General features: G+C 47.9%; 2 long non-coding RNA genes across 3 annotated transcripts in view; both read left to right on the top strand.

The window, feature by feature from the left end:
- Positions 1-26,548, top strand: part of LOC149431223 (uncharacterized) — a 404,708-nt gene that overhangs the window by 162,651 nt on the left and 215,509 nt on the right. For both annotated transcript variants that reach the window (XR_016309352.1, XR_016309353.1), the window contains exon 3: positions 22,962-23,648. This is a non-coding gene — a long non-coding RNA (uncharacterized LOC149431223). The remainder of the gene's footprint in view (positions 1-22,961; positions 23,649-26,548) is intronic.
- On the top strand, positions 3,046-16,141 carry LOC149431226 (uncharacterized). Its single transcript, XR_016309347.1, has 2 exons — positions 3,046-7,433; positions 15,070-16,141. It is a non-coding gene; the product is annotated as an uncharacterized LOC149431226 (long non-coding RNA).

The following is a 26,548-nucleotide window of genomic DNA, read 5'->3' as shown; positions in this document are numbered from 1 at the left end:
CTTTGAAGGTCAGTAGCCAGGTTTTAACCTAGCAGCTCTCCCCCCACTTTGTGTCTTTTTGCCCCATGTTGGCATTGTGTCCACAGTAGCATTTGCTTTTGGTAGAGTAGGGTTTGGCCAGAAAGGTTTAGTTTGACGCAGTTGGCCAGCTTAAACATGTATTGCAATATGTGTGAACTAAAAATCTCAATGTTTATGGCAAAGTTTGCTGGAAAGGATATATAGCAGTGTGCAGAGGGTTGTTCCTGGATCTTCCCATGTCTGTGTGGAGCACAAAGGTGCCATTTTACAAATGTGACAACGGTTGCACTGTAGGCCCTAGTGGAGCTCTGACAGAGTCCTCTTTGGGCTACTTGTTGGGATTTCTTGAAGGTGAAAGTCAAGCTTTCGCCTGTAGCCTCTAGAGGTTCTCTAAAGGTTGGATGTTTCTCTGGATAATCTGTTGTAGAGAGGAGGAGAGCTTGGTACCAAAGCCAATGTCTGAGACAGGGAACCAGCTCAGCACCAGTGACCTAGACAGTAGCGTCCGAGGCCCTGAAATAGGGGATAAACTCCTCGCTAATGTTGGAGGCTCTACAAGACAAGTGTGAGAGGCCCTGAAACAGGGGATAAACTCCACTCTGATGTCGGAGGCTCCGCAGAGACACAGGAGTGCAAAGCCCTGAATATGGGGTACGAGCCTAGTATCTGGTCCAGATTAATGGCAAACTGACCGGCCATGAGCTGCAGCCAAAGAGCGCGGGATGCCCTAGTGAAGCATGCTTCTCACATCCTCTAGAGCTTTGAAGGTCAGTAGCCAGGTTTTAACCTAGCAGCTCTCCCCCCACTTTGTGTCTTTTTGCCCCATGTTGGCATTGTGTCCACAGTAGCATTTGCTTTTGGTAGAGTAGGGTTTGGCCAGAAAGGTTTAGTTTGACGCAGTTGGCCAGCTTAAACATGTATTGCAATATGTGTGAACTAAAAATCTCAATGTTTATGGCAAAGTTTGCTGGAAAGGATATATAGCAGTGTGCAGAGGGTTGTTCCTGGATCTTCCCATGTCTGTGTGGAGCACAAAGGTGCCATTTTACAAATGTGACAACGGTTGCACTGTAGGCCCTAGTGGAGCTCTGACAGAGTCCTCTTTGGGCTACTTGTTGGGATTTCTTGAAGGTGAAAGTCAAGCTTTCGCCTGTAGCCTCTAGAGGTTCTCTAAAGGTTGGATGTTTCTCTGGATAATCTGTTGTAGAGAGGAGGAGAGCTTGGTACCAAAGCCAATGTCTGAGACAGGGAACCAGCTCAGCACCAGTGTCCTAGACAGTAGCGTCCTAGGCCCTGAAATAGGGGATGAACTCCTCGCTAATGTTGGAGGCTCTACAAGACAAGTGTGAGAGGCCCTGAAACGGGATAAACTCCACTCTGATGTCGGAGGCTCCGCAGAGACACAGGAGTGCAAAGCCCTGAATATGGGGTACGAGCCTAGTATCTGGTCCAGATTAATGGCAAACTGACCGGCCATGAGCTGCAGCCAAAGAGCGCGGGATGCCCTAGTGAAGCATGCTTCTCACATCCTCTAGAGCTTTGAAGGTCAGTAGCCAGGTTTTAACCTAGCAGCTCTCCCCCCACTTTGTGTCTTTTTGCCCCATGTTGGCATTGTGTCCACAGTAGCATTTGCTTTTGGTAGAGTAGGGTTTGGCCAGAAAGGTTTAGTTTGACGCAGTTGGCCAGCTTAAACATGTATTGCAATATGTGTGAACTAAAAATCTCAATGTTTATGGCAAAGTTTGCTGGAAAGGATATATAGCAGTGTGCAGAGGGTTGTTCCTGGATCTTCCCATGTCTGTGTGGAGCACAAAGGTACCATTTTACAAATGTGACAACGGTTGCACTGTAGGCCCTAGTGGAGCTCTGACAGAGTCCTCTTTGGGCTACTTGTTGGGATTTCTTGAAGGTGAAAGTCAAGCTTTCGCCTGTAGCCTCTAGAGGTTCTCTAAAGGTTGGATGTTTCTCTGGATAATCTGTTGTAGAGAGGAGGAGAGCTTGGTACCAAAGCCAATGTCTGAGACAGGGAACCAGCTCAGCACCAGTGTCCTAGACAGTAGCGTCCTAGGCCCTGAAATAGGGGATAAACTCCTCGCTAATGTTGGAGGCTCTACAAGACAAGTGTGAGAGGCCCTGAAACAGGGGATAAACTCCACTCTGATGTCGGAGGCTCCGCAGAGACACAGGAGTGCAAAGCCCTGAATATGGGGTACGAGCCTAGTATCTGGTCCAGATTAATGGCAAACTGACCGGCCATGAGCTGCAGCCAAAGAGCGCGGGACACCTCCAGCACTGTGGCAGGGGGGACACCTCCAATACTCGGACAGTGGGGACACCTCCAGCACTGGGGCAGGGGGGGCACCTCCAATACTCGGACAGTGGGGACACCTCCAGCACTGGGTCAGTGGGGACACCTCCAGCACTGGGGCAGGGGGGACACCTCCAATACTCGGACAGTGGGGACACCTCCAGCACTGGGGCAGGGGGGACACCTCCAATACTCGTTCAGTGGGGACACCTCCAGCACTGGGGCAGGGGGGACACCTCCAGCACTGGGGCAGGTGGCACACCTCCAGCACTGGGGCAGGGGAACACCTCCAATACTCGGACAGTGGGGACACCTCCAGCACTGGGGCAGGGGGGACACCTCCAATACTCGGATAGTGGGGAAATCTCCAGCACTGTGGCAGGGGGGGCACCTGACACCTCCATCATGGGGAATACCTCCAGCACAGGGGCAGGGGGGACACCTCCAATACTCGGAAAGTGGGGACATCTCCAGCACTGGGGCAGGGGTGGCACCTGACACCTCCAGCAGGGGGGATACCTCCAGCACTGGGGCTGGGGGGGGCACCTTTAATACCAGGGGCCACTCCAGTACTGGGGGGGGCAGCGGCCACCTCCAATGCTGCAAAAGGGGTGGACACTGCCAAATCCAGGACAGAGGGGATACCTTCAATATGGGGAAAGAGGGGACACCTTCAAAACTGGGAAGGGGGGGGGGGGACATGGAACATCTGACAGCTCTAATACCAGGACACATCCAATTCCAGGGGCCACCTCTCCAGTACACCAGGATGGGGGGGACACTTGACACCTTCACAACCAGGACAGGGGGCAGATCCCCTCCAGTACACGGGGGCGATATTGGACACCTGAGATAATAGGACAAGGATAACATCTCCAATACCAGGGTGGAGGGGGACCTGACGTCTCTTAATACTGCAATGGTGGGGAGGTGGAGGAACATTCAACACCAGGGAGACAACACTTCCAGTACTGTGATGGAGGGGACACCTCCAATACTGGGGCAGGGTAGAAAAGTGATAACTCTAATACCAGGGGGATACCACCATTATTGGGACGGGGGCATCTGATACATCCAGTAATGGAATGGGGGAGGGGGCGGCATTTTAAATATCACAGAGACACTGCCATTTCTTGGGTGGGAGGTTCCCCACCAATACCTGGATGGGGGAAGGTGGTACACCACCAATACCAGGAACTCTCTAACACCAGGGAGACACCTCCAGTACTAGGATGGAGGGGACACCTAACACTAGGGGCACACTTCTAATACTAGGATCCCTCCCAACACCAGGGAGACACCTCCAATACAAGGACAAATGGGACACTGCCAAAACCAGGACAAGGGGTAGGGACACCTGACACCTCCAGTACCTGGATACGGGGTAATATCTGACACCTCCAATACAAAGGGGACCCCTATAGGACTGCTACTAATGATTGTTTTCATAATCGATTAGTTGGCCAATTATTGCTTTGATTAATCAGATAAAAAAAAAACCTTGACAAAAGTGTGGTGTATAATTTAGTTAGTATGTAAAGTTTAAAATAGACAATTTCTTGGATATCAATATGCAGTGGTAAATATAAATAACCAGCTATGTGGTTAAGGAACAAGATATCTTATCCACTCTGAGAATGACAGAAGAGACTTATATACTATTAGAGGTTGAATCTGGTACATATCAGACTCCATTTTTATTTAACCACTTCAAGTCCGGACACTTTTGCCCCCTTCCTGTCCAGGCCAATTTTCAGCTTTCAGCGCTATCATATTTTGAATGACAATTGCGTGGTCATGCAACACTGTACCCATATGAATGTTTTTTAGCATTTTTTTGAGACCAATAAAGCTTTATTTTGGTGGTATTTATTCACCACTTGGATTTTTTTTGTTTTGCTATGTAAATGAAAAAGTCCAAAAATTTTGAGTGTTTTTCTTATAAAATTTTTCAAATAAATATTTCATCATAAATCTTGGCCAAAATTTATTTTGTTATCTTTTTAGTAAAAAAAAAGCCAAATTAGTTTATAACCAAAAATTATCATTTTAAAAATTTTTTTACATTTTTTTATTTTTTTTTTTGCATACTGTCACTCTAGCAGTACAGTGTCACCATGGTGACACTGTACTACTTGTGGGGGATGATTTTTTATTTTTTTGTTTACATTGATTGCTTTTATACCCATAAAGGCTGTAAAAGCAATCATTTCTCCGTCTCTCTGACTACATTCTTGCATCCATTGAGAACTACTGTGTGAGCTGTGATTGGTCCCAGCTTGTCACATGGTACAAGGCTGTTCACAACAGCCTTGTACCATGTGATCTCTGTGATCATTCACAGATTTCACACGTAGTAAGCAATGATGTCAGAAGTGACATCTTACTTACTCCTAGATTGTTAGCTCCGTGGAGCAGTGCCCTCGAACCCCTCGTGTATTGTATTGTTACTGTACCCCACTATAATGTACAGCGCTGAGCAAACTCTTAGCGCTATATAAATACTGTATAGTAATAATACTTTGCATGTGATCACTGATTGGCCAAGCAGTGATCACATGATCGGGACCTCGCACAGAGGTTCCGTATGACGATCGGTGTTTCACTATGTCCGGAGGACACAGCGGGCACCGGATCGTGGTGCTGTGCTATCCCAGGGAGCGCGCAAAAGCAGGGGGCGGGGAGGCCGTTTATAACCGGCCACTCGACCTTGCACTACCACAGTCCTGCCATTTATATACAACAGTGATCCTTAGTAGTGCCTGCTGAGCTCAATGTGGTGAAATTCCTGCTGCAGCATGTGTACTTCCCTGACTGCTGCGCTCCCAGCTTAAGGGGGAACAGTTGAGGGGTGGTAAAAATTTGACTCAACCGTAGCATTCCCCAACCCCCCCAGTGTAAATACACCATTACCACACCAGTGCAGCCAGTCAGTGTCCCTGAACATCGCTATGTCACATCTGCCCCAGTGTTGACGTAAGGTTTTGTTCACAAGGGGCTTATCGATGCATACCTTGTGCAAGGGCCATGTTTACCTGCACAGGTGCTCTGTGCATCCCATGCAGGCAGTCACATTGATTATTGGGACACAACAGCTGCATGGACACAGCCGCTTTTCCCAATCCAACATCAGTGCAGGTGCATGTCCCCGAAATCACTGTCTGCATTTGGGGCTGTACACCTGCAAGGATGTCAAACTGGGAGCAGGTGTTCTGTGCATCCCCATGCAGGCAGTCCTATTCGTTTGGGCGTTTCTGCTGTCCTTGTGCTCCAGGGCCTACATAAATGAGAGAGGTAGTGAGGAAATGAGATGCCTAATTTACACCCTTATAAAGCTTGAAGGTTCTACTTTGATTTTGGGCCCCCCCCCATGTGGGTAAGTTGTGAAAACGTCTCATGCATGTGCTATCCCCATACTAAGGAGGAGAAGCAGAATGTGTTGAGGTGTAATTGTAAGTGTGCCCATGCTGCTTATGTGAAAAAACTTTTTAAAATGACAACTTGGGGAAATGGTTTTTTTTTCTTTCATTTTCTGAACAATTACAACTTCAAAAATGTTACTATGCCTCTTACTAAATACCTTGGACTGTCTGATTTAAAATGAAAAAAAGGGTAATTTGGGGGGTATTTGTACTGTCCTAGCATTTTAGGGCCTCAAGAAATGAGTTGGGCAGTCAGTACATCAGAATTGATCATTTTATGGATATACAGTATATACCATAGTTTGTATGTAGTAGAATGTATTTTGGCCCACATTTATGAAGAAATATTCTTGGCAAAACTTTACAGACAGGAAATGAAGAAATGGCAAAAAACTTTTTTCCATTTTATATAGCGCAAAAAACAAAACAAAAAAAACAGTTGTGACTAAATGACTTAATACCACCAAAAGAAAGCTCTATCTGTCTCACAGATTGATATAAATTTCATATGGGTACAGTGTTGCATGACTGAGTAATTGTCATTCAAAGTACGACAGCGCTGAAATCTGAAAAATGGCCTGGGCAGGAAGGGGGTGAAACAGTCTGGTGTTCAAGCAGATAAAAAGTGTAACGTTTTGTATCTATAGTTGCTGCACTAAGCAAGAAAACTGTAAGATATAGAAACACAATTTATTTCCTACTGTAGCAAACCACTGGGCTGATTATTTTAAGTGACTTCTTATTTCTTTGCAGTTTTTTGGGAATATGGCTGCTAATCCTGAAAACGCTCAATTCTTGCCTTTACTAGAAACCTTGGAAGACACATCTACCTCACATACAGAACAGACAGATGCTTATCTTGCAATTGCAAAGTGAGTACAATTGCATTTTGGAGCTAGAAACATTCCAGATTGTTGCGGTGCAGAATATTGCAGTGGATGCAGGAATTGATTTACTAAGGAATACCTAGCCAATAAATGTTAGTGAACAAGGGGAGCTGTTTTCACTCAATACCAACTTTTCTAGTTGAACAGCCTATTCTTAAAGTGCATCTAAGCCACAAAAAAATGAATATATTGCAGCTTTCTAGTCCTTAGATGTGGCTGCACTAGTTTTCTTCCTTTATTTTTTCCCTGATGATCCTCCAGTAACAAAACTGCCGTAGGATGACAATGCCTACTCTTCCTTTTGTATCAGCAGAAACAAGACAGGACTACAGAATGCTGTCCTTCTCTTATTGTACATACCGGAGGGGAGTGCTTCTGTACACCTTAGAGATAATAGTTAGCAGAGTGCACAGTAAGTTATCAGCTCACGAGATTTCTAACAAGATCAACAGGTATTTTTTGCACTTATCAAGCAGATATAACAAAACCCTTTCAGGCTGAATTCACACTAGAGCGGACAGCTGCCAGAGTGCTTTACCTCTTTGGCAAGCAAATTCAGCTAAAACAACCCCATGGTGTATAATCTTCCATTCTGATCTTTAGAACTATTTAGTGGTGAATATTCCTTCAAGTAGAACATTATATTCCACAATAAAATATTTAGGGTAATGTATATCAGTTTGTGTGTAATAATTTGACATTTGTCCTCTTTGTAGCCGTCTTAGTGGAGAAGATGGGAAAGTTTTCAATGTCTTGGTTGGAAAGCAGTTCTCTCGTCTCTTTGAAGTTTTTAAGGTGAGAAGGATAAAAGTCTTACCTTTTGTGTATGATTTATCTTAACATAAAATGTGTGATTATTGGGGATGAGCGATTAAAGCTGATCTCCAGGTTTTAGTGAACTTTGAATAGTTTGGACCAAGCTAGTCCAAATGTACTGTTTACATCATTAACAGATGCAGCACCTCTATAAACTGTATGTAGCATCAGCTACATATGCGTTGCTGTGTTCAGGCTATGGGACTATGAATGAATACAAAGGTTCCTCAGGCTGAGGTGGAGACTGTGAGGGCACCCAACTGCCTGTGAATGGCTGAGCAGCACTCAGTCCAATTTGACAGCTGCTGGAACACAGTGCTGTATGTGGCTGAGACGACATACCTGTTTATACAGTGCTCACATCCACTTCATCTGTTAAGTGAAGTAAATTTGTTTATGCCAGCTTGGTCCAAATGACTTAAGTTCACTGAAATCTGCAGTTTGATTTGAATTCACCTATAGTTGACACCCATACATTTTTGCGGAAAATCTCTCATGCAAGAATAGGGATCGTACTTGAGATTAGTAGTCATAGGTCTAATTTCTGGCTAACTGCATTCATAGTACATTTTAAGGTCTTAACAGGCGTAGGGTAACATGCATGCATCAGCAATCATTGGAAAATAGACATCTAAATGTCTGACCAGCATTTGTGCTGCCTTAATGTAATCTAGTGCTTCACCTTGCAAATAAGCCCTATAATTGAAGTAAGAAACTACATTTTCCAGCATGCAATGCAGCATTTCTGCATAGTGGGTGTGTCTCATGGGCGTGTCCTTGTTTTTGTGAGCAAACTGTCTACATGTGATCTGCTCTGATGGGCAGGGATTGGAGTGCAGAGAGGGTCTGTTGTCGTGACATACGACACTGTCGTGTTCTCAGGGTATTCTGGGGAAGCAGAAGTGTAGTCATTGCACTCAAATCCTGAAAAAAAAACAACAGGTTTTAATAGTACAGCGGGTAAAATAAGTATTGAAAACGTCACCGTTTTTCTAGGTAAATATATATCTAAAGGTGCTATTGACATAAAATTTTCCTGAGTCATCTTCTAGGACAGCTTCACTTGAGAGATAGGGCTCCTCCCAGGAAACACCCGCTCCACCTTTTCCCCTTTATAAGTATCCTCTCTCCCAGTGGGCCCTCAGTATTAGTGTTTCCTCCGGCCAGGACGGAGCTACGCCCGGTTTGTTATTTTTTCCCCGGCTGCCTGGCGAGGTACAGAGGGCCCCTGGCTGAGGCCCCCCCTTCCTCCTTTCTCTAAGGATGGCAGGGACCTTGTGGGGGGGTTTTCATCCAGGCTCATCCTATGGACAGACCCTTCGGGGTGGGGGTGACAGACCCCGGATGGTCCCAGCGGGGCTCTCCAGGGGGGTAGAGCCCGCTCCGCCGACCTGGGCAGTGGTGCCTTTCCCTGGGGGGGCTGAGGTAAGTCCTACCTGTTCCAGGATCCCGGCAGCATGGCCAGGGGGTGAGGCTGTCGGGGTCAGGATGCCGCAAACACGTCACTTCCGGGCACGGGACGGCGTCACTTCCGGCGCAGGAAGCATGGAGCAGCGGCCGCCATGTTGGAAATGGGCGGCGGACCGCGGAACGAGCCCACACCACGGCCGCTTCTCCACCTGCGGCCGTGAGAGGAAGGTCGGCGCGCAGGGATCCCAGGGAGGGGGCGGAGCCCGCCAAACCCTGAAAAATCGCCGCACTGAGGAGGAGTTCGCGGCAGGATGGAGGCAGATCTGTCTGGGCCGGGGGAATCCTGCGGCAAGGTATTTGGCCGCCACTCACCCCCTCCCCCTTCCCCCCCTCCCCCCTCTGGGACCCTTGGGCACCCCCACACTCATCTCCCCCCCCCCCCCACTGCTGACTTTTTAGGGTGTTGGGGGAGTGCACGGGGGGCAATCCCTGGGGGGGGAGCCTCCGCGGTTGATGAATACCTATGTCTTCTTGTCCCCAGATGGGCCCACAGGAGGAGGATAGAGGGGAAAGAGAAGCTCCTTGCGAGCTGAAAAAGAAATGCGCCACTTGCAGAAAGAGGCTGGCGAGTTCCTGACGGAAGCAACTCTGCCAAGACTGCATAGATAAGCTTATCAAAAAGGAGTCTGGGTCCCTCTTTAAGGATTTCTTACAGAACATGATGCAAGATATGTCCAAGACTTTTCAGAGCTTTAGGGAGCAGAAGCAGGGACCGGCCCAGGACGAGCCCCAACCGGGCACTTCAGGCAATGCCCAGGGGGGGAAAAAGAGGAAGGACCAGGTAACTGTCGCAAGGGGAGCCGAACCATTGAGTACTTCAGACTCGGAGGAAGACGAGGTCGAGGATCATGACCCAAAAGCACAAAGATTCCTTTTTCAGGCAGAAGACACGGAGGGCCTTCTGAAAGTGATCTACGAGACTCTGGATCTGGAGGAGGAACAGCAGGACCCCTCTCTCCATGACCAGCTGTACGCAGGGCTACAAAGAGCAGCCGCACATTCCCAGTGCACTCTGCCCTATGGTCCACTATCAGGAGGGAATGGGAAGAGCCGGAGAAAAAGGCTTTCTTTCCCAAGAACCTTAAGAGGCGATTCCCGTTCAAGGAAGAAGACGCTTCCGTGTGGGAAATCTGCCCGAAGCCAGATGCCCCCCTTTCTAGAATCTCGAAAGCGATGGACCTGTCCTTCGAGGACAGCGGGTCCCTGAATGACCCAATGGATGGACTGGAAAGCGGATACATTCCTGAGGAGAGCATGGGAAGCATCCGCGGTGAATTTCAAGCCAGCAGTTGCGACGACGTGTGTCTCCAGAACTTTGGATGTATGGTTGGGGCAGCTCCGCTCGCACCTGGAACAAGGCACCCCGGCGGAGGAAATCCTGAAGTCGCTGCCTGTACTGGAAAAAGCGGTGGCTTTTATTGCAGACGCATCAGCAGAAACTATCAGATTCTTAGCTAGATCAACGGCGCTCATAAATTCCACGAGAAGAGCTATCTAGCTAAAGTCTTTGCAGGGGGACCTTGCCTCTAAGTCCAAACTCTGCGGTCTGCCCTTCGAGGGAAAACTCCTCTTCGGGCCGGAACTAACTTCGGTCCTGGAAAGGTCGGCCGATAAAAAAAAAAGAAGAGCTTTCCAGTCCCCAGCAGGCAAGTAGGACGAAAGGGGTTTCTCCTCAACAGGCAGTACACGATGATTTCAAAGCCAGCGCACAGGCTGGGGCGCAAGGAGGGGCAGGAACGAGTCAAGGGGAAGGGGAGGTTTCCTCTTCAACCCCAACCAGAATAGACCCAAGACCCAGCCCAAGTGACTGGAGAAGCCAGGTGGGAGGAAGGCTGGGGCACTTCCACACACAATGGCTGAAGATCACCCAGAACACTTACATTCTAGAGGCCATTCGCAGAGGTTACAAAATAGAGTTTTTAAGGCCCCCCCCTCAAAGATTCTTCGCAACACCCCTGCCAAGGGACAGGGAGAAGGCAGATGCATTGGTGGACCTCCTGGAAGGGATGCTCAGGCAGAATGTGATTTGCCAGCTGGAGGAGGAAGAGAAGGGAAGTGGGTTCTTCTCCCATTTCTTCCTAAGGAAGAAGTCGTCCGGTACCTACAGGATGATACTAAATCTGAAGAAGGTAAACAAGTTCGTGAGACCCAAGAAGTTCTGCATGGAGACCTTATACACGGTAAAAGAACTCTTGTCGCCAGGAGCATTCATGGCCTCAATAGATTTGAAAGATGCATATCTGCACGTCCCGATAAGGGAGGAATCGAGGAAGTTCCTGAGGTTTGCGCTGGAAGGCGCAAAAAGAACGATTCTGTTTCAGTTCAATGCACTCCCCTTTGGCCTGTCATCAGCTCCAAGGATATTTACCAAGATCCTGGCAGAACCCCTAAGAGTCTTGAGGCTGGAAGGAATAAATATCATCCCCTACTTGGACGACCTGCTTCTATTTTCAGATACAGAAAGAGGCCTGAGGTCCCATGTCGAACGCACAATATCTTTTCTAGAGAGCTTGGGGTGGTTGATGAACGAGGAAAAATCACAGCTAGTACCCTCCAGGAGGATCACGTACTTGGGGTACATCCTGGACTCCGCAAATGCTTGCTCATACCTGACAACGGAAAAAGCTCTCAAACTGCAGCAAGACACGAGAGCCTTCCAAAGGATGTCGACCTGCACAGTAAGGACCACAATGAAGCTAGTCGGGAGCATGACAGCCGCAATGCCAGGGGTGCAATGGGCACAGCTCCACTCCAGGGTACTACAGAATCACACCCTCTCCCACTGAGATGGCAGCCAAGCAGGTCTGAATTCCAGGATCTGCCTCACGCACAAGGTGAGGGAATCACTAAGGTGGTGGGGGAACATCCACACCTTGGAGGCGGGAAGGAAATGGAAGCAAGCCAGCCCAGTGAGGATCACCACGGATGCAAGCATGACCAGGTGGGTTGCTCATATGGGAGACTGCCTAGCCCAGGGCAGATGGGATGCAGAAAATTCAAGGAAATCATCGAACTACAAGGAGCTGTCGGCAATCTTCAAAGCTCTTACGGCTTTTCAGGAGAGGATAGAGGGGAGAGAAGTCCAGATTCTATCCAACAACACAACGGCAGTAGCATACTTGAACAGGCAGGGGGGCACGAGGTCCCCGAGGCTGATGGAATTGGCAGGAACCCTCCTGACCTGTGCAGAGAGGAACCTAGAGTCCATCACTGCGGTGCATCTAAAAGGGAATCTGAACCAGTTGGCGGACCAGTTGAGTCGGAAAGAGGTCACCCAGACAGAATGGTGCCTCAGCTGTCCAGCATTCAATCAAATATGCGCCAGATGGGGCACCCCCTCTACGGATCTTTTCGCCAACAGCCAAAATGTGAAGCTGGAGAGATACTTCTGCCTGCAGAAGGACCCCAGGAGTGCAGGGATAGACGCGCTAGCCCAGCATTGGGAAGGAAACCTCCTCTATGCCTTTCCTCCGTTCAGATTATTACCAAAGGTGGTACAGAAGATCCAGTCTTCTCAAGCCACGGTCATCCTGATTGCACCATTTTGGCCCAAAAGATCATGGTTCTCCCGGCTGAGGGAACTAAGCTTAACAGACCCATGGATGATACACCTTCACACGATTTACTTGCCCAAGGGGGAGTGCTACATCCTCACCCAGAAAGGCTGTCCCTAGCAGCGTGGCTTCTGAACGGGACAGGCTAGTGAAGAAGGGACTGTCTGAAAGAGTGGTCGCCAACATCTTGGACGGAAGGAAGAAATCAACAAACGCCATATATGATAAAGTCTGGAAGAAATTTTCCGCCTGGAAGGACAGGAACGAGGAACCCGGGCTCCCATCTTGCATACAATGCTTGAATTCCTCCAAGCCGGGGCGGATAAGAACCTGGCCGCTAATACCCTTAAAGTGCAGGTAGCGGCTTTGTCAAGCTTTCTGGAGTTGAGGTTGGCGGCAGACCCGTTGATAATCAGGTTCCTGAGGGCTATCTCCAGGTGCCGAGCCCCGTCCACATCGAAGTACCCCACATGGGACCTGGGCACGGTCCTGAAGAGCGTGCCTCCCCCGGACAGATCTGCAGAGCCGCAACGTGGTCCAGTTTCGCCAACTTTGCTAAGCACTACAGATTGGATCTGATTGGCAGCAATGACCAGGCGTTCGGCAGGAAGGTCCTACAAGCAAGGGGCCCACCCTAATGTATGTATTTCTATTCAACTCCTCTCAAGTGAAGCTGTCCTAGAAGATGACACGGGAAAACGCAGTTATTTACCTGTTAACTGTATTTCCAGGAATCTTCTAGGACAGTATAACTCCCTCCCGATTGCTGTGTGATTATGTACTGATGTCTAGGTATGTTATGAACCTGTGATGGGTTGTCTCTATTACCGTTTTTTATTTTATGCTTTCTCCTAGGCCTTCGGTCATATTCTTATACTGAGGGCCCACTGGGAGAGAGGATACTTATAAAGGGGAAAAGGTGGAGCGGGTGTTTCCTGGGAGGAGCCCTATCTCTCAAGTGAAGCTGTCCTAGAAGATTCCTGGAAATACAGTTAACAGGTAAATAACTGCATTTTCACTACATGTCAGTAATAATCCGTGCATACAAAAAAAAATAAATACTTCATCCAAAATCCTTGTTGGTAATGACAGCTTCAAGATGCCTCCTATATGGAGAAACTAGTCGCATTGCATTGCTCACGTGTGATTTTTGGCCCATTCTTCCACACAAACGGTCTTCTAATCTTGAAGGTTCTGTGGGCCTCTTCTGTGAACTCTGATCTTTAGTTCTTTCCATAGATTTCCATAGGACTGTGTGTGTAAATCGCACACGTTCCCGCAGCCGCACAAAAAGTGTGTTGCTTTAAGGAAAGTGGTGTCAAAGCACCATGTGATTTCTGTGCGTCCATGTTTTTAAAAAAGATTGCAGGAAACGCAGCTGTGCCCTTGCAAACGTGACACGCAGAACTGCGAAGTTGTGGAACCTACGCTTAATGATTAAGCTGCTTTTTAAGACCCGTGAGCTGTACTTAAAGCTATGGGGCTTTAAATTATTAATCTGCTAATTTTTCTTGCTTTTTAAAATTGAATTTAAAGATTGCCTCAATTAAAATAAAAAAAAAAGCAGTCCAGGTTATAGGCCATTTTATCTATTCTGTTCTCAGTTTAATTCTGTCTGATCCAGGCTGCGTAATTCCATGAATTCTGAGCCTGCAACATTGCAGCAGATTGCTGCGATTTTAGTTCCACCATTCCTCCCAAGCTCTTTCCATTCCTGTATTTTCCAGTTTAGGCACGTAATGTATGGCAGTGCTGTGCAAGTACCATTGATACTACTGTATATTACAATTGAGACTCTAAAAAGGTGACCACCGATAGTTGTAAAGCTTTCCACACACATTACAATCTTATTGTAGGGTCTGGGGTTTGATGGAACATTGTAGACTGAAATATCCTGAGGAGCTGACCAGGGGTCTTTCGTTTCCACTGAAAAAGAGAGGGAGGTGGGAGAGCCCTTATCGTGTACTAAATTCAGAAACAAGGGTAAAACGGTTCCACAATAAAAAGAAAAAGGTCAAAATGGACTTGCAGCTGTTGACTGGTCACCCAGCAAGGGGGGTGGGGGACATGCAGCATTCCTAGTGCACAGTGTGGACACGGTCTATGCCTCGGGCATTCCCGTTCTGTGGGGGTTCTCAGGTGGGTGAACGCATTGATAGGAAGAGCCAGCACATAAAAGGCTCTCGGTAGTTCGATTGGCTGAGGTGTCCGATGCGGTAGTTCATAATAATAATAAAAAAATGTATTTGGTGAAATAAAGTAATTGGATGTTCTACTAAAACAGACGACTCCTGCCTATCCTTTGATTTGCAGAGACACCCAATGTGGTTGTTCAAACTACTGATGGGCATTTTTTGCACTGACTTTCTGCCAATATCTTATTGTAGTCTTCTTTTGGATCTACCAATTATGTAATGCAAGGGCTTGATTGAATACAAACTGACTGGAAAGTTTAGGAAGGTTCTCCTATTATGTTTTGATGTATTGCAGTCAGATTGTAACATGTATGGTGACCCCTAGAGTATTGGCGTATTTCATGAGTTTTTTTTTTTCCGTTACTTCACCATAACTAATCCTTGCTTGCTTTACAGACCTGCCTGAAGCATCTGCCACAGCACCTGTGGAATCTGCAGCCACCCTAGACCTTGCTGCACAGATTAGTACACTTTCTTTGTTGGTGACTACAGAGGAGCTTGGAAAATATTCTGGAAGCCAGCTTTTTGAAATGCAGGAAAAACTTGGGACGATATCGAACAGCATTCTTCGGCATCTGCAGTCACGATGGAGTTCACCACCTCACGACAGCTCTGTTTAGTTCAGCTCCACGTGTCCTGTGAAATTGCCATTTATCAGGACGCTTTTACTTCCTTCTGATGAAGCATTTTTAATACAAAGACTGCCTACATTTTGTAAGAGATCCATCATGTTTTGTTCCTCTTTGAGTTGTACCACTCTATACACTGCTTCAACTAGATGTTATAACATATTGATTCATTATTGTAGGTTTAAGACAAAGAATGAAAGTGTTATTTAAAACAAGTTCTTTATTGTATAGAGCAGTTCCAGGACAGAATGCTGATATTTCTATATCCCTGGTAGCTCTGTGATTGGTCACCCTTTGGGAGAGGATTATCTGGACGTGAAAGAAAAGATATTAATTTGCATGCCCAAAGCAACCAGCCAGATGTCACCTGAAGTTTTCAAGGTTCAAAGGTGAAACTTGTGGGCAGTATGTTAATTGTTTCTTCCCTTCAGTTTTATGAAATTGTAGTGTACAATGCTATTTCTAAATGTTCACCTTGGTATTCTGCTTCTGTACCTAATATTGTAAATTTACTTTGGTGACATGTTTTCTTGTGGACTGGAAAGAGTATTTTTAGTAGCTTTTTGCTTCTGAAAGCTTTATTCGATACAAGTCTCAGAATACCACAGTATGCTAATTTTCATGTTGCCTTTGTTGTACTGATACACTTTGTCCTTTTTTTTTTTTTTTTTGTAAATTCTGTAAATAGCCTCACTGAAGGTTACTAGTTTTGATAGTAATCCTCTCTGTACATATAATTTAAACAGTTGGTTCCAGCAGAATTCTTAATATTCACTTGCTGCATGTGTTCCTTTTTAGATCTAAAATGTAAAATGAAAACTATTAAAGTACTTTCTCAAGTTTGCAGTAATAGTTTTTTCCTTATGAACTGTTATGCATTTGTGGTATTTGTAAATGGGTGGCTTTGGAACTGCATTTTTTTAAATTGAACAATGCTGTATACAGATTCCATGTGAATGGGAACTGTGGATATCAATGGGAAAAAAAACTTTTATATAAAAATACAAATCAACCTGAAGTCTTTATAATAACAGACCAACAGAGAGGCTCAAAACCTGGCCAAATTAGACTTTAACCACTTGATCTCCAGAAGGTTTTAACCCCTTCATGATCATGGCACTTTTTTGCTTTTCAGAACTGCAGCTTTAACTAGCAATTTCTTGGTCATGCAACACTGTACACAAATGAAATGTATATAATTTCCCCCCCCCCCCCGGTTGTCTTCCAGGACAGACCTTGAACGATTGAGCTCCTTCAACCAGGACAGGAAACACATTGCTTCAAGCTTCTTAAGATGGTCCTACAGGAACATGGCCATTTTGTGTTTACTCTGTCTGGAAAAAGCATGTTGACTAGAAGAACTGCTTTTTAAGCAGCAAGCCATGTCTCAAGGGCTGCCCAGGAAACGTGCCCTCACCTGCAGTTCTTTACTTTTTGGCCTCAAGTCCCCTCTGCATCGGTGTAGGAATGTACCCGCTTCTACCTCTTTCCAGTGCCAGTGAAGGAGCTGGTTAGAATGGCATCCATCCTTGGCGCGTTTAGGTCAGTCAGGGCTGAGGGAGTGCCTTCCTGGAGGCCGGATGTGACGCAGCTAGCCTGGAAGATGCTGGGTGTCATGATTCTGGGGGATGTGATGTCCTCTCTGCACCAGAGGCTTCTGGTTTCGGCCTCAGAGGCGCAAGAGAAAGGGCAGGGCTGATGCTTATTGCTGGACGCCGACAGCATGGGCCAAAGGGTGCTGGGCGCTAAAGAATGCAGGGGACATCATGGAGGCTTCCTCCTAGGCTCCTGCTATAAAACAGGTAGAAAAGCAGGCTATATACAGTATATTACCAAAAGTATTGGGACACCTGCCTTTACACGCACACTGGCATCCCAGTCTTAGTCCGTAGGGTTCAGTACTGAGTTGGCCCACCCTTTGCAGCTATAATGGCTTCAACTCTTCTGGGAAGGCTATCCACAAGGTTTAGGAGTGTCTATGGGAAGGTTTGACCATTCTTCCAGAAGTGCATTTGTGAGGTCAGACACTGATGTCAGACGAGAAGGCCTGGCTTGCAGTCTTCGATCTAATTCATCCCAAAGGTGTTCTATCAGGTTGAAATCAGGACTCTGTGCAGGCCAGAGAGATTCCTCCACCCCCAACTCGCTCATCCATATTTTTATGGATCTTGCTTTGTGAACTGGTACACAGTCAGGTTGGAACATGAAGGAGCCATCCCCAAACTGTTCCCACAAAGTTGGGAGCATAGAATTGTCCAAAATGTCTTGGTTTGCTGATGCCTTAAGAGTTCCTTTCACTGGAACTAAAGCCAAGCTCAACCCCTGAAAACCACCACACCATAATCCCCCCTCCACCAAACTTTACACTTGGCATAATGCAGTCAAGCAAGTACTGTTCTCCTGGCAACTGCTAAACCGGGACACGTCCATCGAATTTTCAGATAGAGACGGTGATAAGTCCTCCATAGAACATGTGTCTACTGCTCTAAAGTCTGGTGGCAGCATGCTGTACACCACTGCATCCGATGCTTTGCATTGCACTTGGTGATGTAAGGCTTGGATGCAGCTACATGGCCATGGAAGCCAATTCCATGAAGCTCAATATGCACTGTTGCTGTGCTAATCTGAAGGCCACGTGAAGTTTGGAGGTCTTTTGCTATCGACTCTGCAGACAGTTGGCAACTTCTGTACACTGTACGCTTCAGCTTGCACTGACCCCGCGCTATCATTTTACCTGGCCTACCACTTGGCTGAGTTGCTGTTCCCACTTGCTTCCACTTTATCATAATACCACTCACAGTTGACCATGGAATATTCAATAACAAGGAAATTTCACGGATGGACTTATTGCACAGGTGGTGACCTATCACGGTACCACGCTTGAATTCACTGATCTCCTGAGTGCGACCCATTCTTTCACAAATGTTTGTAGAAGCAGTCTGCAAGCCTAGGTGCTTGATTCTATACACCTGTGGCCATGGAGGTGATTTTAACACCTAAATCCAATGATTTGGAGGGGTGTCCCAAATGTTTTGGCAATATAGTATATGTGCTGTGTGCTTTTGGTGGAGGTGGTTGGTACTTCTGGGGTTCCTTGAGGGGTGTCTCAAGCAGTCTTCTAGACATTTGTTTTTTGACATAGGCAGCACTGGGTGCAGGGGTGGTGCTCCTGACCTAATAAGGACCTGGCTTTTAACTTGGAGCCCTCCTCCCCTCTCTTTTTGTCTTAGGCTAAAGAGGATAAGTTCACCTCTAAAATAAAATGTGCTAACTGGAGCACTAAATTATCTTCTAATTATAACAAGTCTTTTGCTGCAGTGTATTTCTAACTTCTTGAAAGCAGAAGCTGAATCACCTTATGCAAAGTTTCTAAGTTCCTTTTAGAGAGCAGGTGCAGTGCACCTTTCAGGCATCTCTGATGTCAAATGGCCTACCACTTCTTCTAGTCAGCCTGATCATGTGCAATACTCCCTACTTCCAGTGGCTTCTGGCTCAGCAGAGTCAGCTGGTGTAGGGTATGCAGCCCAGGGATAGGTGACCCAGATTTCTGACTCAGATTCGGGACTGGAAGAAGGTCATGTGGAAGCAACTAAAGCGGCAAAGTTTAGGCACTCTCTAGAGGAAGTCTGACCTTTTTGGGGATTCATTTATACTGTATGAGACCTTTTGAGATTCAGGATGGGGTAGCTCCGCTCTCCAAACATGATTTAATGTACCAAGGCTTAAACAAAAAAGTCTAAAGTTTCTCCTTTCCAGTCATGACGGACATGATTATGAAGGAATGGTCAGAATCATGGGGGAGAGGCCCTGAAACAGGGGATAAACTCCACGCTAATGTCGGAGGCCCGCAGAGACAGAAGTGCCAAGCCCTGAATACGGGGTACGAGCCCAGTATCTGTTCCAGATTAATGGCAAACTGACCGGCCATGAGCTGCAGCCAAAGAGCGCGGGATGCCCTAGCGAAGCATGCTTCTCACATCCTCTAGAGCTTTGAAGGTCAGTAGCCAGGTTTTAACCTAGCAGCTCTCCCCCCACTTTGTGTCTTTTTGCCCCATGTTGGCATTGTGTCCACAGTAGCATTTGCTTTTGGTAGAGTAGGACTGGCCAGAAAGGTTTATTCAGACGCAGTCCAGATGAATACTACTGAATACTAGTACTAGCCATGCTGTACCCCGGATAAATAAGAACCTTCACAGACGGTAATCATGGAAGAATTATTTTATTATACAGTCACAGGAACAACACAGATGGATCTTGTATCAGGCCCTTGTTACATACAGGCCACTACACAACTTACTGGCCATTTTGATGGCGACAAATCCTTTGTAGGCGTCCTGTACCACGCCTTCATTTCCCCAGCTCTCCGCCATCTGCACAGACTGTTCATCATCCCCTGTAAGTAGATGACGGGACAGGAAAAAAAAAAACAGAAAAGGACTGCTCTCTCGGTCCCTGTCCCCTCTTCAAGTCCCTGGTCCCCCTCTCTCGGTTCTTGTCTTCGGTCTCTCCGATCTCCAGGGCTGCTGATAAAAATGGTAGAGCCGGCCCTCCTGTATCGGACCTGACCAGCTCAACAGGGGGCCCCGCCACCTGACAGGAGGGCTGGCTGTACTGCCTTATCACTGAAACCGATTCCACTGTGTCTCGGCCTGCAGCACAGCGAGCAGCTCCTCCTCCTCCTCCAGACAGCTTTTAGTTGCTGCAGGGAGCCACGGGAGGATCAGTTCCATTATCTGCACCCCCTCTGGCAGTTCCGATCACCCTGTGCCTCCCACCCCCACATTGTGATCACCCTGTGTGTCCCCATCCCCCCAAATCAAGTCCCCCAACCAATCATCCTTTGTGTGCTGACTCCAGAGGTGAGGGAGTTGGGAGTGGGGAGAGCTGTGAAATAACCTTACCTAATGCCCATCCCCCTCCTTCCCCAATCATAGAGCTCTGCCAGTCTGTCTACCTTACATTCCAGCTTCCTGCCCGGTTCATCCTCACACTGCTGTCTGCCTGCTATCCTACTAACTACACCTTCCTGTAGCCTGCTATCCTACTAACTACCCCTCCCTTTACCCTGCTATCCTACTAACTACCCCTCCCTTTACCCTGCTATTCTACTAACTACCCCTCCCTGTACCTTGCCACTGAATGCTGCTATCCTACTAACTACCCCACCCTGCCACTGAGTGAACGCTATCCTAACTACCCCTCCCTATACCCCGCCACTGTGTGCCTGCTATCCTACTAACTACCTTCCCTGTACCCTGCTATCCTACTAACTACCCCTTCCTGCCACTGTGGAGGGAGGGGGGTCCCTGTAACAGCAGCCCAGCCTCCCTGTCAGTCTGGCCCCCTTGTGTCTCTTAAGTTGTCCTGGAAGTCCACAGGAGGTCCATGCTGAGACTTGCAATCCCCCCGCCGAGCCCCGGGCTCCTCCTCACCCCCTGAAGACGGAGCTCATCTCTCTGGCCAAGGCTCTAACCTCCGGGAGAGAAGCACAGCATGTCCCCGGTCTGGTAACCTCCCGCCCTCACAGCACTTCCGGGAACAGGGTAAGCCACGCCCCTGCATGAAAAGGGGGCAGAGCTCTAGCAGAGGCACCTGCGCACACAGAACCTCCGTGTCACCCCATCCCCCCACCAGTTTCGATCGCCCTGTGTGACCCCATACCCCCCCCCCCCCCCAAGTCAAGTCCCCCAAGCAGTCATCCTTTGTGTGCTGACTCCAGAGGTGAGGGAGTTGGGGGTGGGGAGAGCTGTGACCGAACCATACCTAGTGCCCATCCTCCTCCTTCCCCAGTCATAGAGCTCTGCCAGTCTGCCTACCTTACTTTCCAGCTTCCTGCATTCTGCCCGGGTCATCCTCACACTGCTGTCTGCCTGCTATCCTAACTACACCTTCCTGTACCCTGCGGCTGGGTGTCTGCTATCCTACTAACTACACCTTCCTGTACCCTGCCGCTGAATGTCTGCTATCCTACTAACTACACCTTCCTGTACCCTGCGGCTGGGTGTCTGCTATCCTACTAACTACACCTTCCTGTACCCTGCGGCTGGGTGTCTGCTATCCTACTAACTACACCTTCCTGTACCCTGCGGCTGAGTGTCTGCTATCCTACTAACTACACCTTCCTGTACCCTGCGGCTGGGTGTCTGCTATCCTACTAACTACACCTTCCTGTACCCTGCGGCTGGGTGTCTGCTATCCTACTAACTACACCTTCCTGTACCCTGCGGCTGAGTGTCTGCTATCCTACTAACTACACCTCCCTATACCCCGCCACCGAGTGCCTGCTATCTTAACTAGCCCTACCTGTACCCAGTGGTGTATTTTGGTATTGTGCTGCCCTAGGCAAGACGGCAGACAGGATACAGGAGACGGTCAGAGACTGCTGACATACTAAAGGAGATGATCAGAGACTATGGACAGGATACAGGAGACGGTGGACAAGAGACGGTCAGAGACTGAGGACAGGAGACGGTCAGAGACTGCTGACATACTAAAGGAGAGAGAGGAGGGGGGGGGAGAGAGAGAGAGGGGGGGGGAGAGAGAGAGAGGGGGGGAGAGAGAGAGAGGAGGGGAGAGAGAGAGGAGGGGGAGGAGAGAGGGGGAGAGAGAGAGAGGAGGGGGAGGAGAGAGGGGGAGGAGGGGGGGGAGAGAGAGAGGAGGGGGGAAGAGAGAGAGAGAGGGGGCGAGAGGGAGTGAAGAGAGAGGGGGGGAGCGAGAGGGAGTGAAGAGGGGGGGGGGAGAGGGAGTGAAGAGGGGGGGGGGGAGAGGGAGTGAAGAGGGGGGGGGGGGGAGAGGGAGTGAAGAGGGGGGGGGGGGGAGAGGGAGTGAAGAGGGGGGGGGGGGGGAGAGGGAGTGAAGAGGGGGGGGGGGAGAGGGAGTGAAGAGGGGGGGGGGGGGGGAGAGGGAGTGAAGAGGGGGGGGGGGGGGGGGGGAGAGGGAGTGAAGAGAGAGGGGGGGGGAGAGGGAGTGAAGAGAGAGAGGGGGGGGGGGAAGCATACACAAGGCTGGCTGGAAGTGTGGGCGGGGGTGACACAGGAGGAGGACAGGCAGCTTTCTCTCTGCTCTCACGCCTGTATGTGGGGGGGGGACTGTCAGCACTGGGGAGTGCATATGCTGCTGACAGATCCCCTGCAGTGCTGGAGGGGGGCCGTGGGGGTGCATGCAGGAGATGGATAGCGGAGGCACATAGAGCAAACAAGAAATGCACAGTCCTCTATGTGCCACCCGTCTCCCTCTCCAGCCGGCTCCATGGCTGACAGGTTCTCTGTCTCCTCACCACCTGTTAAGTTGTCCCGGAAGTCCATGTTGAGACTTGCAGTCCCCCCGGGCTGCTCCTCACCCCCGGAAGACGGAGCTCAGCTGTCTGGCCGAAGCTCTATCCTCCGGAAGAGAAGCACAGCGTGTCTCCAATCTTGTAACCACCCGCCTTCACAGCACTTCCGGAAACGGGGTAAGCCACGCCCCCGCGCGAAAAAGGGGCGGGGTTCTAGCAGAGTCACCTGCGCACAACAGAACTGCGCACACAGGACCTCAGTCAGAGCCGGGATTTGCTGGGAGGAGGACGCAGAATGGAGAGCGGGAGGAGGCGGAGTCCGGAGGAGGAGCGGCACACCCCCGGCCATTACCTTCTATCTAATACATGTAAATCTTGTTCCACAGAGTCACCGCCAATCACCGGATGTCGCCAAACTTGTAACCAACCGCCTTCACAGCACTTCCGGGAACGGGGTAAGCCACGCCCCCGCGTGAAAAAGGGGCGGGGTTCTAGCAGAGGCACCTGCGCACAACAGAACTGCGCACACAAGACCTCAGTCAGAGCCGGGATTTGCTGGGAGGAAGACGCAGAATGGAGAGCGGGAGGAGGCGGAGTCCGGAGGAGGAGCGGCACACCCCCGGCCATTACTTTCTATCCAATACATGTAAATCTTGTTCCACAGAGTCACCGCCAATCACCGGATGTCCCTGAACGGGTAACGCTACACCCCTAGAACTCACTGAACAGGGGCGGAGTCCACTAACAGGCACACCAACTTGTTGCCATGGTGACAGACGCCGTCCTTTATTTCTCCCCCAGAACAGATCCTTCCTCACCAATGGACGGGATTTCTGTTTGGGAAGTTTGCTTGTCATGTGTGCCGTCCAATCACATCTCTCCCATCTCCGATGACGAGAGCGAGCCCCCTATAAGTACTACAAGTCCCAGCATGCCCACCTTAGTCAAGAAGAGGACTTCTACCGCTGGGTGGATCCTCCCTCCCAATGTCCGTATACAGCGCCGTCCTCTGAGAGCCGGGCTGAGGGGAGGACGGAAAGCCAGAGCTACCTGAGCCAGGAGCGGGGAGCCCGGTAAGAAATCCCCTTCTATCTCCTATTATTCTTCTATCTGTGATTGGGGGGATTTTATTATTGTCTGTTATTAGCGATTCTATCTACTGCTAATATTTGATTATTGTTTATATCTATTATTCTTCATTATATGTAATACTATTCTATTTATTGTTTATTAATATTGATTATAGCGATAACTGCTATTTATATAATAAATAAAACAACAATATAGATTTAAACAAGAAATAGAGATTAAACAATACATAAAATAATAAGATATAAATAGTAATAATAATATTGATTATACTTATGATTATTTTATTATTATCTAATATTAATATCATTGATGAGATCTGGTATTATTATTTTATTATTGATTTATTGTATTTTTATTATTTATTATTGACTATTTATATCTTTTTTTAAATTATAAAGCATAAAAATAAGTTAACAATAGTACATATAGACATAATCAATATCTAGCTTACTGATCAATATTTTTTGCATTATCTATTTTATTATCAATTATTATTGATTATATCTGGTATTATTATTGACTTTTGTATTTTATTATTATTGATTATATCTATTAATATAGTATTGATTACTATTTTATTACTATTATATCTGTCTGTTCTTTATTGTCTTAGTTTATTGATTATATCTGTTGTTAATATGGTATTATTAATATTGTTCATTATTTTTTATCTTTTATTGTTTTATTTATTTTTAGATTTTTTTTTTTTTGTACTTTACCTATAATTTTTATTGATACAGTTAACCGCTTGCCGCCCTGCCACTGTATATATACACTTGTGCAGGGCGGCACTCAGGCGCAAAAGCACGTTTTAAAACGGGTTCCGCGCTCCCGACGTTTTCACCGGCAGGGGGCTGTGTACGCGCGCTTCCGCCGACCCGCGGGTGACACCATTCGATCCCGGAGGGATCAATCATTAGATTTCAGCCAGTGATGTCTGGCTGAAATCAGATGATCGGTCCCTGTCCTATCCTGTCCTGTGTTGAAGTTTACACAGGAGAGGATATGATGTCATTCTTCTCTGCCAGGGGACATTCGTCCCAGACAGAGAAGAAGACACAGTAAAAGTGAGTAAAACAGCACATACCCACAGTTAGAACACACCTAGGTCACATTTAACCCCCTGATCGCCCCCCCCCCCAGTTAGTGTTAGCGCCCCTCCCAGATAGCGCCAGTTTGCTCGCCAGTACACCAGTAATCCCGTTTAACCCCCCCCAGTTAACCCCTTCACTGCCCTGTCACCAGTGTCACTGATCAGTGAACCGAATTTACTGATCACTGTATCAGTGTCGCTGGCGACTTCCGATAGTGTTAGCGCCCCTCCCAGATAGCGCCAGTTTTCCCGCCAGTACACCAGTAATCCCGTTTAACCCCTTGATCGCCCCCCCAGTTAACCCCTTCACTGCCCTGTCACCAGTGTCACTGATCAGTGAATCGATTTTTACTGATCACTGTATCAGTGTCGCTAGCGACTTCCGATAATGTTGGTGCCCCTCCCAGATAGCACCTTTTTGCCCGCCAGTACACCAGTAATCCCGGTTAACCCCTTAATTCCCCCCCCCCCCAGTTAACCCCTTCACTGCCCTGTTACCAGTGTCACTGATCAGTGAACCGATTTTTACTGATCACTGTATCAGTGTCGCTGGCGACTTCCGATAGTGTTAGCGCCCCTCCCAGATAGCGCCAGTTTGCCCGCCAGTACACCAGTAATCCCGTTTAACCCCTTAATCCCCCCCCAGTTAACCCCTTCACTGCCCTGTCACCAGTGTCATTGATTACATTGAACAAATTTTTACTGATCACTGTATTAGTGTCACTGGTGACTTCCGATATTGTTAGCGCCGCTCCCATATAGCGCCAGTTTGCCCGCTAATGCACGGGATTTTTTTTTACCAAAAACATGTAGCAGAATACATTTTGGCTTAAATTTATGACTAACTTTGAGTTTACGATATATTTTTTATAGCTGAAGGTAGAAAATATAGTTTTTTTTCAATATTTTTGTGTATTTTTTTGTTTATAGCGCAAAAAATAAAAAGCACACAGGTGATAAAATACCACCAAAAGAAAGCTCTATTTGTGTGATAAAAAAAGGACGTAAATTTCGTTCGGGTACAGCATTGCATGACCGCGCAATTATCATTTGAATTGGTGCAGCGCCAAACAGCAAAAAAAGGCCTGGTCATTAAGGGGGGTAAATCCTCAGGAGCTCAAGTGGTTAATATTTTATGTATTATCTATTATTTGATTGCTTGTTATATCTATTATGGATCTCTCATGGATGTCACATCTGGAGTAGCTGCTGTGTCCCAACTGACATCAATTGGACTGCCTGCATGGGGATGCATGGAACATCTGTGCATCCCCAAGCAGGTTAAAACAGCTTCTCATGGGTATTTGCTGTGGGATGCCCCATGTGAATATGGCCATTTTTTTGTGTTGCAATTAGGGTCAAATTTTTTTTTTTTTTTTTTTTTTTTAGGCTAGCTGGTAAGCGTGCTGGGAAATTTCAGTTTGCTTGTATTGTGCAATGCGCTCCCATGTGCACCTTACTTCAAAAGCTACCGTATTTGCCGGCGTATAAGACGACTTTTTACCCCTTGAAAATCTTCTCAAAAGTCGGGGGTCGTCTTATACGCCGGTATACGGCATACTGACACTTTTTAGGGGGGCGGCGCGGTGCCGCCCCCCCCTTCCAACGGAAGGGACACTAAGTACAGGGGTTGGGAGGGGCTGCTGTCTCTTACCTGGATCCGGTCCCACGACGGTCCAGTCCAGGAAGCGCGGCTGCTCCTTCGGTTCGGCCACTGGATGTTCGGGCGGCTGCTCGGCTCCGCCTCCACACCGGTGATTGGCCGCCAGAACTGTAGCTTAGGAAAGA

Source organism: Staurois parvus, unplaced genomic scaffold (genome assembly GCF_062004578.1).
Source record: "Staurois parvus isolate SC_StPar_1 unplaced genomic scaffold, SC_StPar_1.0 ptg002337l, whole genome shotgun sequence".
NCBI lineage: Eukaryota > Metazoa > Chordata > Amphibia > Anura > Ranidae > Staurois > Staurois parvus.
The sequence above is the reverse complement of the archived record's forward strand: the minus strand, read 5'-3'. Positions and strand labels throughout refer to the sequence as shown.